The sequence below is a fragment of the Micromys minutus genome, assembly GCF_963924665.1.
Source record: "Micromys minutus genome assembly, chromosome: 17".
NCBI lineage: Eukaryota > Metazoa > Chordata > Mammalia > Rodentia > Muridae > Micromys > Micromys minutus.
Genome location: NC_137952.1, coordinates 17,569,834 through 17,585,279, shown reverse-complemented (window position 1 = coordinate 17,585,279; position 15,446 = coordinate 17,569,834). Strand labels below are relative to the sequence as shown.

Sequence of the window (15,446 nt, the reverse complement as noted above, 5' to 3'; positions counted from 1 at the left end):
GAAAAGCAATTAGATTGTAGATCTGCTTCTATTTGAGAAATTTAAGTCCATGTGTTCTCAAGAGGGCTGCCTGCTGCATTTTGTACTGGAGCTCTTCCAGATTCTAGGGTCCTTTCTCTACTTTGGCCACAGCAGGTGATCACTAATTAAATGCTAATTTTGTGAAAGAAAAGACTTAGTTCAACCCCTCCAGCTTGCTTTCCTACAGAAATTGCTCTGAACCATCTTTATCTTGAACTAGAAGTGAGCAATAGCTATGATGATAGTTGGCAATATATATGTTAAACAGACATAATCATACTAATTGTATTTTGCTTAAACCAAAATAAGTATTCATTTGTAATCTTAAGGCTTATAGCATATTCAAAGGATATCTAAAGAACTTTATGCTTACAAGTTAGACAGTTGATCATCCATAGTCAACAGTTGGTAGATGATTTGTGATGCTATTTAAATAGAAATCATGAAGGCATGGAAACTGCATTTGTATTTGTGATTCATGTTCATTACATGTATATGTTTATTTCCTGACTAAAATTTTACCTAACCTTTATTCTGACTCATAAACTAGATGCCAAGGTGGGGTTTAATGTATGTTTATTGGACAAATAAATAGATGAAATGATATCTGCAATTATAGGGAAAGTAAAATGAAAATTCAGGGGGAAATTACAAATTCCTAGTGTTAACTGAGAAGCACTTGATAAGAGATACAGAATATCGAAGGGATTAAGTTTGAGGAAAGGTACGAACAGAGGATATTAACAACCACCTCCTAAAAGCAGACTGTGGAGATTATCCAATCTGAGCACAGTGCCACACAGGCTAAGATATGAATCTGATTCCATGTTTAAAAAAAAAAAAAAAAAAAAGCCAAGATGGTGGCATGCAAGTTCAGTTGCTTTACTGCATTTACAGATGATGCTGGTGATTCTCTGGCTGGTCAGTCTCGCCTAACTGGTGAGCTACAGACTAGTGTGAGACCTTGTTTCAACACAAACTAAAACCAAACCAAACAACCAAATTAAAACCAATAAGGTGGATGAAACCTAAGTAACTTTAGCCTCTGTACACATTCATATAAACACACAAACACACAACCTCAAATCTATTGCTTGTCCTATTACCTCTGTGAACTTGAATGAGTGATTAATCTTGTCCAACCACTTTACCTATTTTTGTGGATGAAAACAATTCTATGAGCAGCCAATTAGATGGCCCCTAAGAATATCATCTGTGAGAATTAAAGCCAAGTGCACTTATACACGTTTGCTCCCGGTTCTATGCAGATCCAGTGTAATCAGAGAGGAAAGGAGCGTACTGCACAGAAGTCCTGTGTGGCCTTTGCTAACCTGTGCTTTTGTCAAGCAGTATCATCTGTGATAGGCTGATCACTTCATTTCAGCCTTTCTTCCCACAGGGATGACATGACTTTTAGGAGAAAGAAAACTAATCATCTTTTTCTGCATTGGGACATGTAATGCATATCTTTCCATAGAAATAAATTTACTGTTGAAATGTCAATTGATACTTTAAGGAATGAGAAAAGTTATATAGAAATACAGTGGTACTTATTAGATTGAACTTTCAAGGTTAAATGATTTACATCTAAATGTTGGGTTTTTTCCTCAGATAAAGGGATCACATGAGGGCTGTACTCAAGCTAAGAACACATGGCTTGGGCTGAGCCCAGAGCATTTTTTTCTCCCATTCTACCTATCTCTCTCTAGGCCTAGGCCGGGAAGCTTCTCGCCTCCATACAGTCTAATCTTCCAAGCTGACTGATTCACTCTGCCCTCTCTAAGCTTCTCAATAAATCCTCCTGCTTGGATTCGAACCAGCTCTGGCAATTCATTTTATCTTCTCAATCTTTCTTCTTCTGTGTCTCCCACTGCTTTTGCTGATCCGCACTGAGCTGCATGAATTCACTATCTCAGTCCCTCTGCACTGTGCTCACTGCGCTGACTCCCCTGATTCTGCCTTTGTTGTCTTTAAATAGCTTCTCTTTCCTGTGCTGTTCGCTCTCATGAGAGTTGGGCACATCGTATCTCTGAGTCAGTCTATCAGATCTTTCTCTGATTCATCACTTTGCCTGTTCCTCAATTAGACATCACTTTCAAACATGGCCACTTCCTTTTATAAACTAATTTTACCTTAGAGGTATGTAGTAAGAGCATGTCCTTATTCCAGACAAAGAGATTAAAGGTGTGTGGCATGTCTGCTTTCCATGTGGATCACACATACCTAGGCCTTTAGATTTAATCCCTTCCAGAGAAGTGTCACTAGATTAAAATTCCTCTATGGTTTATTTGTTTCTGAAATACAAAATGGAGATAAAACATTTATCAAGAAATAATTGTTGCTGCCAAACTTTAGTTAAACATTTTTTCCTTAAAGCAGTTAGTCAAGGTAGTTTTCTATCACTATATTGCTGTGCGCTTCTTCTATCTTAAAATAATCAAACATATTCTTTATACTAACATTGAACATGAAATAAAGGGTCCCCAGTGGTAGAGTTAGAAAAAACACAGAAGGAGATGATAGGGTTTGCAACCCCACAGGAAGAACAACAATATCAATCAACTAGATCCCTCAGAGCTCCCAGAGACTAAACCACCTACCAAAGAGTACACATGGAGGAACCCATGGCTCCAGCTGCATATGTAGCAGAGGATGGCCTTATCAGGTATCAGGGAGAGGAGAGGTCCTTGGCCCTGTGAAGGCTTAATATGCCAGTGTAGAGGAATGCCAGGGCGGGGAGATGGGAGGGAGGGGGTGGGTAGGGGAACACTCTCTTAGAGGCAAGGGGAGTGGGCAGGATAGGGAATTTCCAGAGGGAAAACCAGGAAAAAGGATAACATTTGAAATGTAAGTAAAGAAAATATCTAATATTTAAGTTTTAGGTTGTGTCATTATCATGTGAATTAAATAATATGGCAAACCCACAATCAAATTTTGATGTCATGTCAGCATATCATGGCTGTTGCCATGTCATATACATTGAGCAGTGATTATACATTGTTATTCTGACATTTTAAATTTGTTGAATTTAAACTATTATAGACCATATTTGTTAATGTTGTAATTTATTTGAAGCTGAATCATCAAATAGTAATTTATAAGTAAACTTAGATATTTTTCAGGAAGTCCAGATTAGAAGGAAATAAAATCTGGACCAGAACAGGTGGGAAGAGAACCTAAAAGTCTTCTTAAGAAAAAAGATGTTGCTCAGGACTAGAATGACAGACAACTCAGTAGTTAAGAACTCTTGCTTTTTGCAGAGAACCCAACCTCTGCTCCTAGCACTTACATGGGGAAGATCACAGTTGCCTATAACTCAAGCACCAGGTGATCTAAAACACTCTGCTGGCCTCTGTAGCCACCTGCACACATGACATACACTTACACAGACATATACACACATATGGAATAGCATTACTAAGTCAGAAGGACAAATGTTCCAATACCAACTAAGACTGGACACAGATTAAATGATGATCAATGATCATAAGGATAATAAGTAAAACGAATGCTTAGTGAACAAGTTCACTAAAATTTGTTTTTATAGTGAAATGGTGTTTATAGAGAACCTCATAGATCCTTACAAGGGTCCACAAGCCCTGTATGTTATCCCAATTTGTAGACCTAGGATACCCATAGTGAGATCATGTTGTCATCAGAATTAACCTGGTTGGAGTTAGAGATTAGATGGGGCTTTGAAGAAGTTTAAAAAAACCTCACTGAGTAAAGCCAATTTTACTCAGAATCATTCTGTCTCACAGATTTTAATTAACAGTTTGAAATTTGTAATATTACTTGAATTTCAGACTGGTGAAAATTGAACAGAGTATTAAAGCATCCCGGGCGAAAGGACACGAGTTGCGTCACAGAGACTTATTAAATGTGATGGAAACTCAACAGATGAATGCCGGCAAACAGGTGCAAGAGCTCAATTAATTTTTAAACCCTATGACTCAGGAGGATCACAATGCATCGTGTTGACAGCCTCAGCACCTTGCTAATTCCATCCACGAGCTTAAAAATCTCAATACACTTGAGCATGTAAATGTATTACATTTTAAAAAGTGTAAGTAGCACTAGCCTATCCTAAAACTAAAAATGTTAATTTCTCTGTGGAACCCGAATCATTTATCTAGTAAAAAGATGGCATTTTTTTATTACTGAAATCAAATTGCTTTCACATACAAATTGAGTTCCATTATCATATGTTATATAGACTTGCTACTGAGCACAATTTTTTCCTTTAATGTGGAATCCTTTGTGAGCTGGAAGAAAACTGACAGTTCACTAAGAGTTTCTAGCTTCTTAGATGACCTGAGAAAGAAATTTGGAACCCATGAACTGGTGGTATGAAGTGGTGAGGAAAGCTGAGCCCTCAGGTCGGCATGCTTTAAAGTGGGGAATCAGGAAGGAACCGTTGAGCTACCATAGTTTGCTTTCAGGGGAACTCACCTTATTTGGGGTTTCAGGGCCATTTGAAAATGTGATGGAGACAGGGGTATGGCCATATAAACAGTCTTAAGAAGAGATCCTGAAGTTACTACCATTCCCTGTTCATCACTATGTCTGACTCAGATGGGAAAGATACCTTCTATCCAGTGGGTTTTCCTCTTTGTCACTCACAAGTCTCTATACCTAGAATTGAGAAATAAAAATTAGAAGACTGTAAGTAAGAATTTATAGTCTAGTATGAGCTGAAACATGTAGTGCCCAGTACTAAACTGAAACATCTGTTGAAAAAACAAATGAGGTGTTTGGTGAGTATTAAGGATTAGTAGATGGGAATTTGAAGAAAAAAGAGAAGGCATCCTAGTCAATGGAGAGGGTGTGCAGTGGCTGACAGAGAACACCAGGCATGCCTTCCTACTGAAACCATGTGTTTATGATGAATGTATAACAAGAAATGTTTGGAAAATATTTTACTTCCTCTGTCAAAATTTCTGAAGAAGCTTTAAAGAAAATAAAAGGGATAGGACTTAATTACTCAAAATTTTGCCAGAAAAAAAAATCCTTTCTTTCATTTGTATATAAGCTTTCTTCTCCCTATGTTGGCTTAGCTGGAACATATTCAGCAAACCTTTTAAAAACATAAATACAACTGTAGAGCACATCCTTCCCAACGGGTGAATTGAATGCATCTTGATTCTTAATCAAATACGTGTAATCTGCACCTATCCAAAAGTCTAGATAATGGCACCAGTCACAACTGTCGCTTTTATAAACTTTCCACTATCAAGGAAGCAGATGAAAAGGGGAGACAAATGCAGTCTAATAACCTGAGCTAACAATAAGTTATTTTCAATAGAATGAGAAAGACAAAAGCCAAAAAGGTATTCATTTCCATTCCCAGGTTATGAGACCAGGGTAGTTGCTGCTTTCACCAGATGCACAGTCCTTAGGGCAGACAATGCACATTTCCCCCCAGGGATATGCAAAGAGAAAGCCAAACTCTTGCAACCTGATGCAACGAGATTTGGCGTCCATTAAAACTTCTCTCAGTAACAAGTTATTCAGGTTTAGAGTAAAGATTCTATACTTGTTTTCTCCCAGAAGATGAGATTGTTGCATAAAACACCTGACGTGGACTCAAAGCCCATGTGAAAGCACTCTGAACCTGGTGCTATCATTTTAGCTTCCTTTCTTCCTAATCAGGAAAAGGGAGATAAGGAGATTTGCTGAACAAACCATCTTAAAAGTTTGCCTTATTTGAACGCGTTCCAGCCCAAAGTCATCCTAAGGACACTGAATTATATGCAAACAGATATGATTTAAATTTAACAACAGCAACAAATAGTGCTGATCTGAATATCCTTTAGTAAATGTCCAATAACTACCCTCAGAAATCTTAGTTTTCTTCTGGAGTGGTTTGATACGCAATGTGTTACCCAAAAAACAGATAACTGGTGTTTTAAAGAACCTGAGTTTCATCCACATCCAGTACCTACAAATTGTAGAAGCAGTTGTTGACCCTTTGGATTTTTTGGTTTTGCTTTTTTGTTTGTCTTGTTTTGTTAGTTTAATTGCATATAAGGATATCTGGTTCCTATCTTTCATAATTTGGGTAGGAATTTATTGATATAATTAGAGTGCATAAACATGGTTAACAGAATTTGCTTTCAGCATTTCCCCATGTATGCTACCTGTAAAACAAATTATATGGAGTTACTGGTGTTAGAAATAAAAATAACTGGAGAGATAGCTTAGTGAATTAAGTGCTTCCCATGCAAACCCAGGACTAGAGTTTGGATGCCCACCATCCACATAGAGCCCTGTGTGTGACTTTCAGGCAGAGACAAGAGGATCAAGGCTAAGATGCCTAGCTAAATTAGCCTGAATTGCTAAGCTTCGTTTTTATCAAGAGACCTTGCCTTAATTTATAAAGCAGAAAGCCGTTGAGGAAATACTTAATATTTAAGGCTAGCTCCTCCACTTAATACTCCCTCCCCCCTCCCTCCCTCCCCTCCCTCTCTCCCTCCCCCCTCCCTCCCTCCCCCCCTCTGTCCCTCCCCCCTCCACTCCCCCCCCCTCTCTCTCACACACACACACAGGCTCACATAATATTTGAGAAACATTGACTAAAGAACTTTGAATAGTTAGATTTAAGACTTTGCCATGGATGCTGTGGGTTTGCAGAGGGGGGAGTATGATATGCAGGATTTTCTGTACTTACTTGACATAAACAATCTGTTGCTTTGTTGGGATTTTAGAGTGTTACCTTTCACTAAGCCAGTTTCCTGGAAAAGCCAGGTTAGAAAATGTAGACAGTCAGATGTCTTCTTTTTTTGCTCCTTTGTTACTCTGCACTATATCTTTGATAGGCGTTACCATGGCATCTGCTTGTCATTCTTTTTTTTCTTACAACTTTATTTAAAAAAAAAAACAAAACAAAGATACATGTACAGATTATTAAAAGCATTTTTAACATGAAAATATATTAATATATTTTGTCAGTACTTAATTCTTTAAAAGGTTTGATAGTCATTCTTAAGGGTTTTAATAAGAAATTGTTATCTAAGAATTTATTGAGGTCAGTGGTAACATACCTTCAAACTTTTATCTTCAATATTTAGACTACTAAAGTGTTTTTAGCCTCAGTATTTAGACTACTAAGTATTGGCTAAATGAATGAGTGATGTATTGTTAAGCGTAGGCATCTCTTGGGTTTTGTAGAATATTTCATGTGACATTATGGACTGTAATTACTTTAGTCTAGAGATTTTCTACTGGTAACTTTAGATGCACTTCAGCTAATAGGCAAACTAAACTAGCAGGGCAAGTCCATGAAAACAAAGGAGTGTATTAAAATGACTCACAATATATTTTATTGTTGTAGAACTTATGTTTAAGAAAGAAGATACCTGTGTAGTAAGATATGCTATGAAAACGAAAACAAAAAGCAAAACAAAAGGCAACAGAAAAAGAAAAAAAGTAAAAACCAAAACAAAATTTTGTACTTTTAAAATTACAGGATACAAGTTGTATAAATTGTATTGCATGAGAAATCTAAAAGTTTAATTGTGGAAAATAATCTCCTGACCAGATGGTTGAAACATGATCTGTATGGTTTATGTTAATGAAGCTCAGGTACTTATTCATAGCATCAGTTATTAAATAGTCAACATCAAAAGAAAAATAATTCTGAATTCTCATTCTTTTAATATATAAACACTACTTTGTAAATTTGAGGCTATACCATTCCATTAATTTGCATTAGAAACCTTTTGTACTTTATTTTTATTCTGACCTACTGTCCTATATATTAGTCCAGAATAGATGTTTGGAAAATCCTTAATGTTTAGTGTACTCTTTCTTTACCTACTCTGTTTTACACCTTAGAATAGGGAAGATGTCTATGTGTGAATAGTAGCCACCTGGGACATTAAGAGTGGGTGGAGTAAATGTATACTAAATGCTCTTGATTGCTTTTAATATTTTGTTTGGTTTTACAACAATCCCATGTTCCAGAGCTATAAATATGACATCTTGCAATGGGAAGACAAACTCAGAAGCTAAGCCTGTTACCTCATACCTACAACCACAAGGACAATGGCTTTTCTGAGGTTCAGCACTGTTTCTTTTACCAGTGCTGTCTTGATAAAAGCATAACGATTCCTATATTTTTCCTTAGAAGTGATTAAGATGTGCTTGTGTAAATCATGTACTTACAAATGCTTGAACATGACTTAGATGGCAACAGCTTTTAAAGTCTAGTGACAACATGTAAAATGTGAGCAGAAATACTGTATTGTTTAGATTTATTAGTTTAATATTATGAGAATGTTGATTATTATTTAATTCTAGAAATTTACTGCAGTTCTAATTATACTACCACCCTTTTTGCATGCTTCATTAAGTATTTATTTAATTTGGAGTGATAAATGCAAGATAAATATCCAACACAACTTTGAAAAGAAGGTCAATTATGGACTAAAATAGTTACCATGGCCAGTAATTAAAATAATCTTGTATTGGTAGAAAAGATAGAGAAATACATTAAGAAAAGAGAATTGAGAATGTTGGAACACTTTCATCTGTATTTTGAAATGCCATCTATCATCAGAATTGAGTTGTAGTTCAATGAGACAATGTGTGCTAATGCTCATTATATAATAAAAGTTACTATTCATGTGAATTAAATACATAAGCATATAAATAAAACCAGAAATATACTAAACATAAAGCTGATAATGTTGGACAGGTATAGGTATTCCTCATTGTGATATACCTTAAATAAATCAGTTAATGTGGGATGCAAAGAAATGACTCAGTTGCTGAGAGTGTATGTGTTGCAAGCATAAGACCCTGAATGGCATTCCCAGCAACCATGTACAGTCAGGTCTGGCTAAACCCCAAGGACTGTGGAGTGAAGACAGGCAGACCATGGAAGTTTTCTGGCAGCTTGCCTAGCCCAGAAGTGTGCTCCTGGTTCTGAGACATTGTCTAGAGGCATATCAGGAGGAGAGCAAAAGAAGAAGATATCCTATGACCTCCTTTGGCCTCCCCATGAGCTTGCACAGGCACACATACCTGCATATATATATATATAAACACACACACACACACACACACACACACACACACACACACACACGTACAATTTGTCACGTACAGAGTTTTTTTTTTTCCCCCTGAGCTGTGGTTCAGTCCTCACACCACAAAATCCTTAGTTTCTGTATAGCACAAAATCTACAAAATTGAGGTCAAAGTCAGAAAAAGAAATGATTTATCTATGAGAGACCAAGGGTTAATATTATTATTTTATAAATAAGCCTTCCAAATCAATAAAGAAAAAAGCTGTATCACATTAAGAAGATGAGCATAAGATTTATTCAAGCAATTTACAGCCGGAATCAAACGGCTATTAGATTTGAAAAGATGCCCAAACCTACTAATTGCCAAGAATGCAAATTAAAACAACCGAACACTATCATTTGCCTACTATTAGACTAGTCAGGGCTGAAGAGTGATCGTTCCTAGTACTGGCAAGGATGTGGGGAGATTGACTCTATAATATACTATTGATGGGAGTAAATTGGTGCAATCTACTTAGAGGGTAAATTTAGAAGTATTGATCCAAATTTAAATGGGCATAAATACCCTTTGACCTAAACAATTCCAGTTTTATGTATGGACACACAAGGTTCTCTTACAGGGCTAAACACTTGGCTCAGATTCCAACTGACATACATTTTAGATATTTTGTGTCATCTAGAAACATAAACTGTGTAATATATATGTTTATTACAGATCCTTTGTGATAACAAAATAGGAAATATCTTATATGTTGCTATTACGGTGGCAACATGAATCTCACCAGCATAAATGCACCTTTACCTTATTTATGAAGATATTCTGAGCTCTCTTACATTTGTATGTCAATATAAACACTGGGTAAATGAATGAACAGAATTAATTGTGAAATATCTATTCAGCTGAAATTGTTTTAAAGTAAGGTATGGAAGCAAAACCTGTGACAGACCATTTTGCAGAACCTTCTCTTATATATGCTATATATGTGTACATTCAGGTAGGTGTGAATATATATGTAACAAGACAGGAAATAGCCTTTTGAGTGACTCTTGAGGAAGAATTCTTTTTTTATTGTTATGAAAGGAGTTAGGGTTTAATGAATATAATTACAAAGCACGAATGATGCTTTAATTTATAGATACTAGTTGCAAACATCAGAGCCATTATCATTTTTCATGCAGGACATGCTATTCAACACACCTTCCGGATGTCAATGGTAGCAGTCATGGCGATGTACAACAAAAGGAGCTTGCATTTTATAGTGTTTAGACCGTGAAACACTGCGAGGAAGAGTTCTTAAAGTAATTATATTAACTGTTTATTTTGTGCACAGCAGCATTTCTTTAGCTTTTGAATTTTCTTTTAAACTATGGCTATGTTTATGCAGTTGAAATTGTTTAAGATTTTAATGACATTTAAACGTAACTTTCCAATTTTATTTTTATTTTGCAAAAGAAATATGTAAACATTATGTTCGACTTGGATGTTGACAATTTCTCCTATAATAAAGGTTTGCAAGTTTGCATTTTCTGAAGTGAAAATTATCTGCAGGTGCTCCATTAGATGTGCAAATGCTTGATGAGTTAAGGCCAAGCCCGATCATTATCCCTTATAATTAAATCCATGCAATCGTGTTTGTTGAGACAATGAGATTGCTAGCAAATTTGAGGGCTCAGTTGCCCCATTAACATCCTAATTTAGTACCCACAATCACATTTGACACAGTGGTCTGGACCTCTGTCATGATTTTGTTTGTAACGGTTGTCATGTTTTCCGTAGCTCACAGTGTTTTTGCTTTTCATGTATTCACTCATTCATAGAAAGTCTTGCTCTTTATAATGCCCTGAAGGATGGGAAGAAAAGTACACTTCCTTTCTTCGAGTCTGTTATGTATTAATTATCTAGTGAATATACGTTTATTTAGTAAATACTTGGCTGTGTGCCAAACATCTCTGGCACAAACTCACAAGTATTGTGGCAAAATACACGGGACCTTCTCAGGTTCAATCCAGATGTGGTCTCAGCACTCAGAGGGGGGAAATGCACAGGGAGTCCAGGAGAAGACATTTGTAATCAATAGCCACTTGCAAAGAGCAAATTAGTTTCTCTAATGGAGTGTCCATGGCTCTGTCGATCAGGCACACTCCAGGGCAGGCCCATGCACATGAGTAACTGGCCAACATAAAATGAACTCTATGTACTTTTGTGAACTTTTTGTTTAATTTCATTTTGAGCAATTTTTGTGCTATTTATTTTGATTTTTTTCTCACTCATTTTTATAGTTTATTGGTCTTATTTATGTATATTTTTAAAGTTTCATGTACAGAAGATAAATAGAAAACATACATTCACATGCATGTTTGTATGTTTTATTTCACAAACTGTTAGTCACTTTGATGCTTCTGCATGAGACCTGTACCACATTATAATTATGGAAAATACACAAGTTATTTTCTAATTAAGTTAATATATTTATAAACTTACTTAGAATATAAACCATGTAAATTTATATGTATTTGAAGAATATCTCTTATTTGGGAGAGTGATTTTTTTCAAAGTTATTTTTTCTGTGAAAGAATTACTATAAATAAAATCTTGGAGCTCCTTTTCTGTTGGAATGCACCTTCAGCATGTAGGATTTTGATTTTTATAAATGTTTGTCTGCTTGGTTGAGAGAGGGGAGAAGAAGAGAACATGAAGTTGGTGAGTAGGAAAGTGGAAGGGTCTGGAAGTAGTTTAGTTGGGGAAGGGGAAAATCAAGATCAAAATATATTGTATGGAAAAAATTAAGTTAAAAAATAACGTTTTCCCTTGACCTGAAAACAAGCTTCTGTAAAGTACTGGCATCTCGATAATGAACCCCTGAAGCTGCTTTACTGGGTCAAGAGTAGCGCCAGCCGTCTCTGTTCTGTCAGATGTACTACAGCCAGCAGATCTGAGCTAAAGGGGAAGAATGGCAGGCTTATCTGTCACATGCTAGGGCTGGAGGAGAAAACAGCAAGCATCTCTTTTTGTAGAGATAATCAGAGACAAATTAATGAGTTGGGTAGATAACGGGTAACTGTGAAGAGTTTGTTGCAATGAGTTCTACTTGGATTAAGCATGCTTTTTCCCACATAGAACTAATATACATTGTCCTAGGGTAGCCAAGTCTGTTAATGGAATTTAAAACACCAAAAAGGTTTTCCATGTACTACAAATCTCCCTTTACAAATCCAAATCACTCAAATTGTGGTTGAGACCATATTTTCTATCTTAGCTACTCTATTCCATAATTGAATGAATTAGGTATACTAGACTCTTATGATTAAACTCCGGAAATGGAAAAACAGACAGATAAGTTCCATTTCTAATGAAAAGCCCCTGGGAGGATAGATTAGGGTGAAGGGTTGCAAAACTGAGCTCCTCAAAGGCATGGAGCATGTCTCACATTCATTAATATCCCCTTTCTTATAGCCTTATCTATCAAGAAGCCACCAAATCTGATATGATTTTGAATCAGTTTTGCCTAGTGATTTGTAAGTAGGTGTTCTACCTAACTTTGATGAGCATGAGAACTCTGCCCTAGCCCTCCAACAATGACTGCAATAAGAAACCCATTTGAAGGCTTTCATATGTGCTTCCCTCTCGGCTTAATAAGTTTTAAAAGAAGCTTTAACTAATCCTTCATGTCACCTTAAGCAGGCATTTTCTTTTTTTTCCTTTCTCTCTTCCTTTCTTTCTTTTTTGTAGTATTGCTAAGTGATGCTTTGTTCATACTGCTTTGAGCTCTGTTCTTTTATGCTTACCTTATTTGTGTGTGTGTGTGTGTGTGTGTGTGTGTGTGTGTGTGTGTGTGTACACATGTGTGCTTATATGTAGAAGCTGGTGCTTCCTCAGTTCTTGCTGTTTGAGTCAGGGTCTCTCATGAACCTGAAGCACATTAGTTTGGCTATATGGAGTTGCTCTTGAAACCCTGGGATCCAACTATCTCTAGGCCCATGTATAAATGTCCCACTGGGCCAGGTTTTTACTAGATACGGGGTATTTGAACTCATGTTTGCACAGGCACTCCATTATCTGAGCCATCATCCCAATCCCCCCTTCTTATTCTCATTTAATTTTATTTCATACAATCTACATTATCCAGCTTTCTTCTCTCCTATAAGCTACAAAACAAAACACAGATTCTAATAAAAAGGAGTCATGGAAATTACTTAATCCAGAACAGAGGAAGCTGTGTTACAGATACTCTGAGCAATAGCAAAGTGTTTCACAAAGCCCACTGTCCCCTGTCCTCTAATGATAAGAGTTACTGACCCATATCTAAAAATCCTCTCTAAGAAATTCAATGAATGTAGTCCACATCAGAATTCCACTAATATTAGTCACAGAGCCCGAGAATGAAACCTTTATAGATTAATAATACCTTGTTGTCATTAAGGCTGAAAGATAATTGAAAGATTTTGTGTTCATTTTCTGTAACTGGCATTGCAAAGGTCAAATTGGACCTTATTGATGAAAAGATGGTCTGATTACAAGCTTGCTGATTCGTCAGCTACAGGTTTCCATGTACTATAGATATAGCTGGTGTGGATTTGTTATAGAGAACATTAACAAAAATCTCCTTTGTGTTCCTACTTTGAAATCAAAATAGATTTTTTCAGATTAAAAGAATCAGTCAAGAGCCTCATAGTTTTACAGCTCATTCTTGTACATTCTCCGAATTCTGAACTTTCTATTCTGAGGCCTTAAGAAGGTGCCATGTGTCTGAGAAACCAAAATGCCTTTCATAATTTATAAACCAGTGCTATTGTTTATATTAGAATTTCTGTGATTACTACAGACACCACTTGGTTATTCTGATTATTTTTTTATAAAACATTCTTTTATTATTTTCAAAAATATTTATTGACAGTAGCCTATAAAAATATACTATGCTTTCTGATTTTCCCTATTTTGTGAATTCATTTAACATAATGCCATTTGTGGATAACTCGGTACTGTGTTTAATACTATATCCTGAAATGAATCTGTTTAAAATGAAAATTCTGTTTTAAAATAACTAGTTTAGTGATTACAATGTATAGCCATGCTTTTAAGTTCTGTAAAATTTAAAAATGATGGTAAGAAAACATATAAATCATTTCAAAGCACTCCGAAATATTTGCTTACTCATTGGCCATATGAATGTTTGTTATTTTGTATAAAAATATATGTTCTTTAAAATGTACTTTACTTGGCTTTCCTCTTTTGAACATTAGTGTTGAATTATGTAAAATTTGAAACAGCTCGAAACCCTGTCTTACTCAAGCTTCCTCCAAGTCTAAGCCTCAAATAATTTCTCACTGTATTTTGTTTAGATCCTTAGAATTCTTTTTTCCTTTAAAATAAGAGCATTCAGTTAGCAGATTGAAAAAAAGTTGACCTGGCAATTTTGTTTGGATGGTGGCCACGTGGCATCTTGTTTCTGAGAGACACAGCAGGTTAGAGTGTAACTGTGTACAGTCTGACCTTCTCTCGCATGTTGTTTTCACGGGGACAGAGTGTACTCATCACAGTGATTGCTCATTTAGATCCCCCGGTGCTCATGTTACCCCTCTCTCCTACGATTCAGTTACAGAGAAAAGTACAATGCTGGCTGTCCCCACACTGCAACCACTATGAATTACGAGCTAAGCATACATGTCCTTATATAATTCCTTTTTTGCAAGAAACATATGAAAGATATTAAAATACTAGGATTCCAGTTTTCCCCTTGATGTTCATTCATAAGAAACAGAATGGAAATGTAATTTTTGTGAAATATTCACTAATGACCTGTTCCAACAGGTAAAGTTCTTGTATAATTTCATTGAAATTTCTACAATCTATTAACATATTTGCCAGTGTAAGCTTATGTAAAAATCAACATTTTTGTTCATCCCAATCCTTGAGCTACAACAGAGCAAGTTTGGTCACATGCTCTTGCTGCAAGGTATTATGGAGACAGTATTTTCTGTCATTCTACAGTTTGCTTGCTTTCTATGTCTCAGACTCAAATCTCATTAGATTTGTGGTTTAATATTTATTTCTCTCTGTGGATTTTTTTAGTATCTTTTGAAGCAAAAGTTTTAATTTTTAGACTCTTGGCTTATTAATTACATTTTTCTTTTTATCATTTGTGATTTGTGTATTTTAAGTGATATTTTCATTCTTTGAGGATTTTATAACTACTTACTCTGACTTCTCATTCTTGTTAGTTTGTTTTGTTTAGCCTTTTAAAACTTTGTATTAATTCTTGGTGAGTTTCACACCCTCCATCCCAGTCCCACTCCTCCTCTTGTCTCTTAGTATCTGCCATCGTAACGCCCTCAAAATAAAATAAAAGTAAATACAACAAAGAATTACAAACATCTCCCTGTGGAAGTTGGAGT

At 35.9% G+C, this 15,446-nt stretch overlaps 1 protein-coding gene across 2 annotated transcripts in view; it reads left to right on the top strand.

Moving 5' to 3' along the window:
- METTL15 (methyltransferase 15, mitochondrial 12S rRNA N4-cytidine) overlaps positions 1 to 15,446 on the top strand; it is a 173,431-nt gene that overhangs the window by 154,809 nt on the left and 3,176 nt on the right. The window lies entirely within an intron of this gene.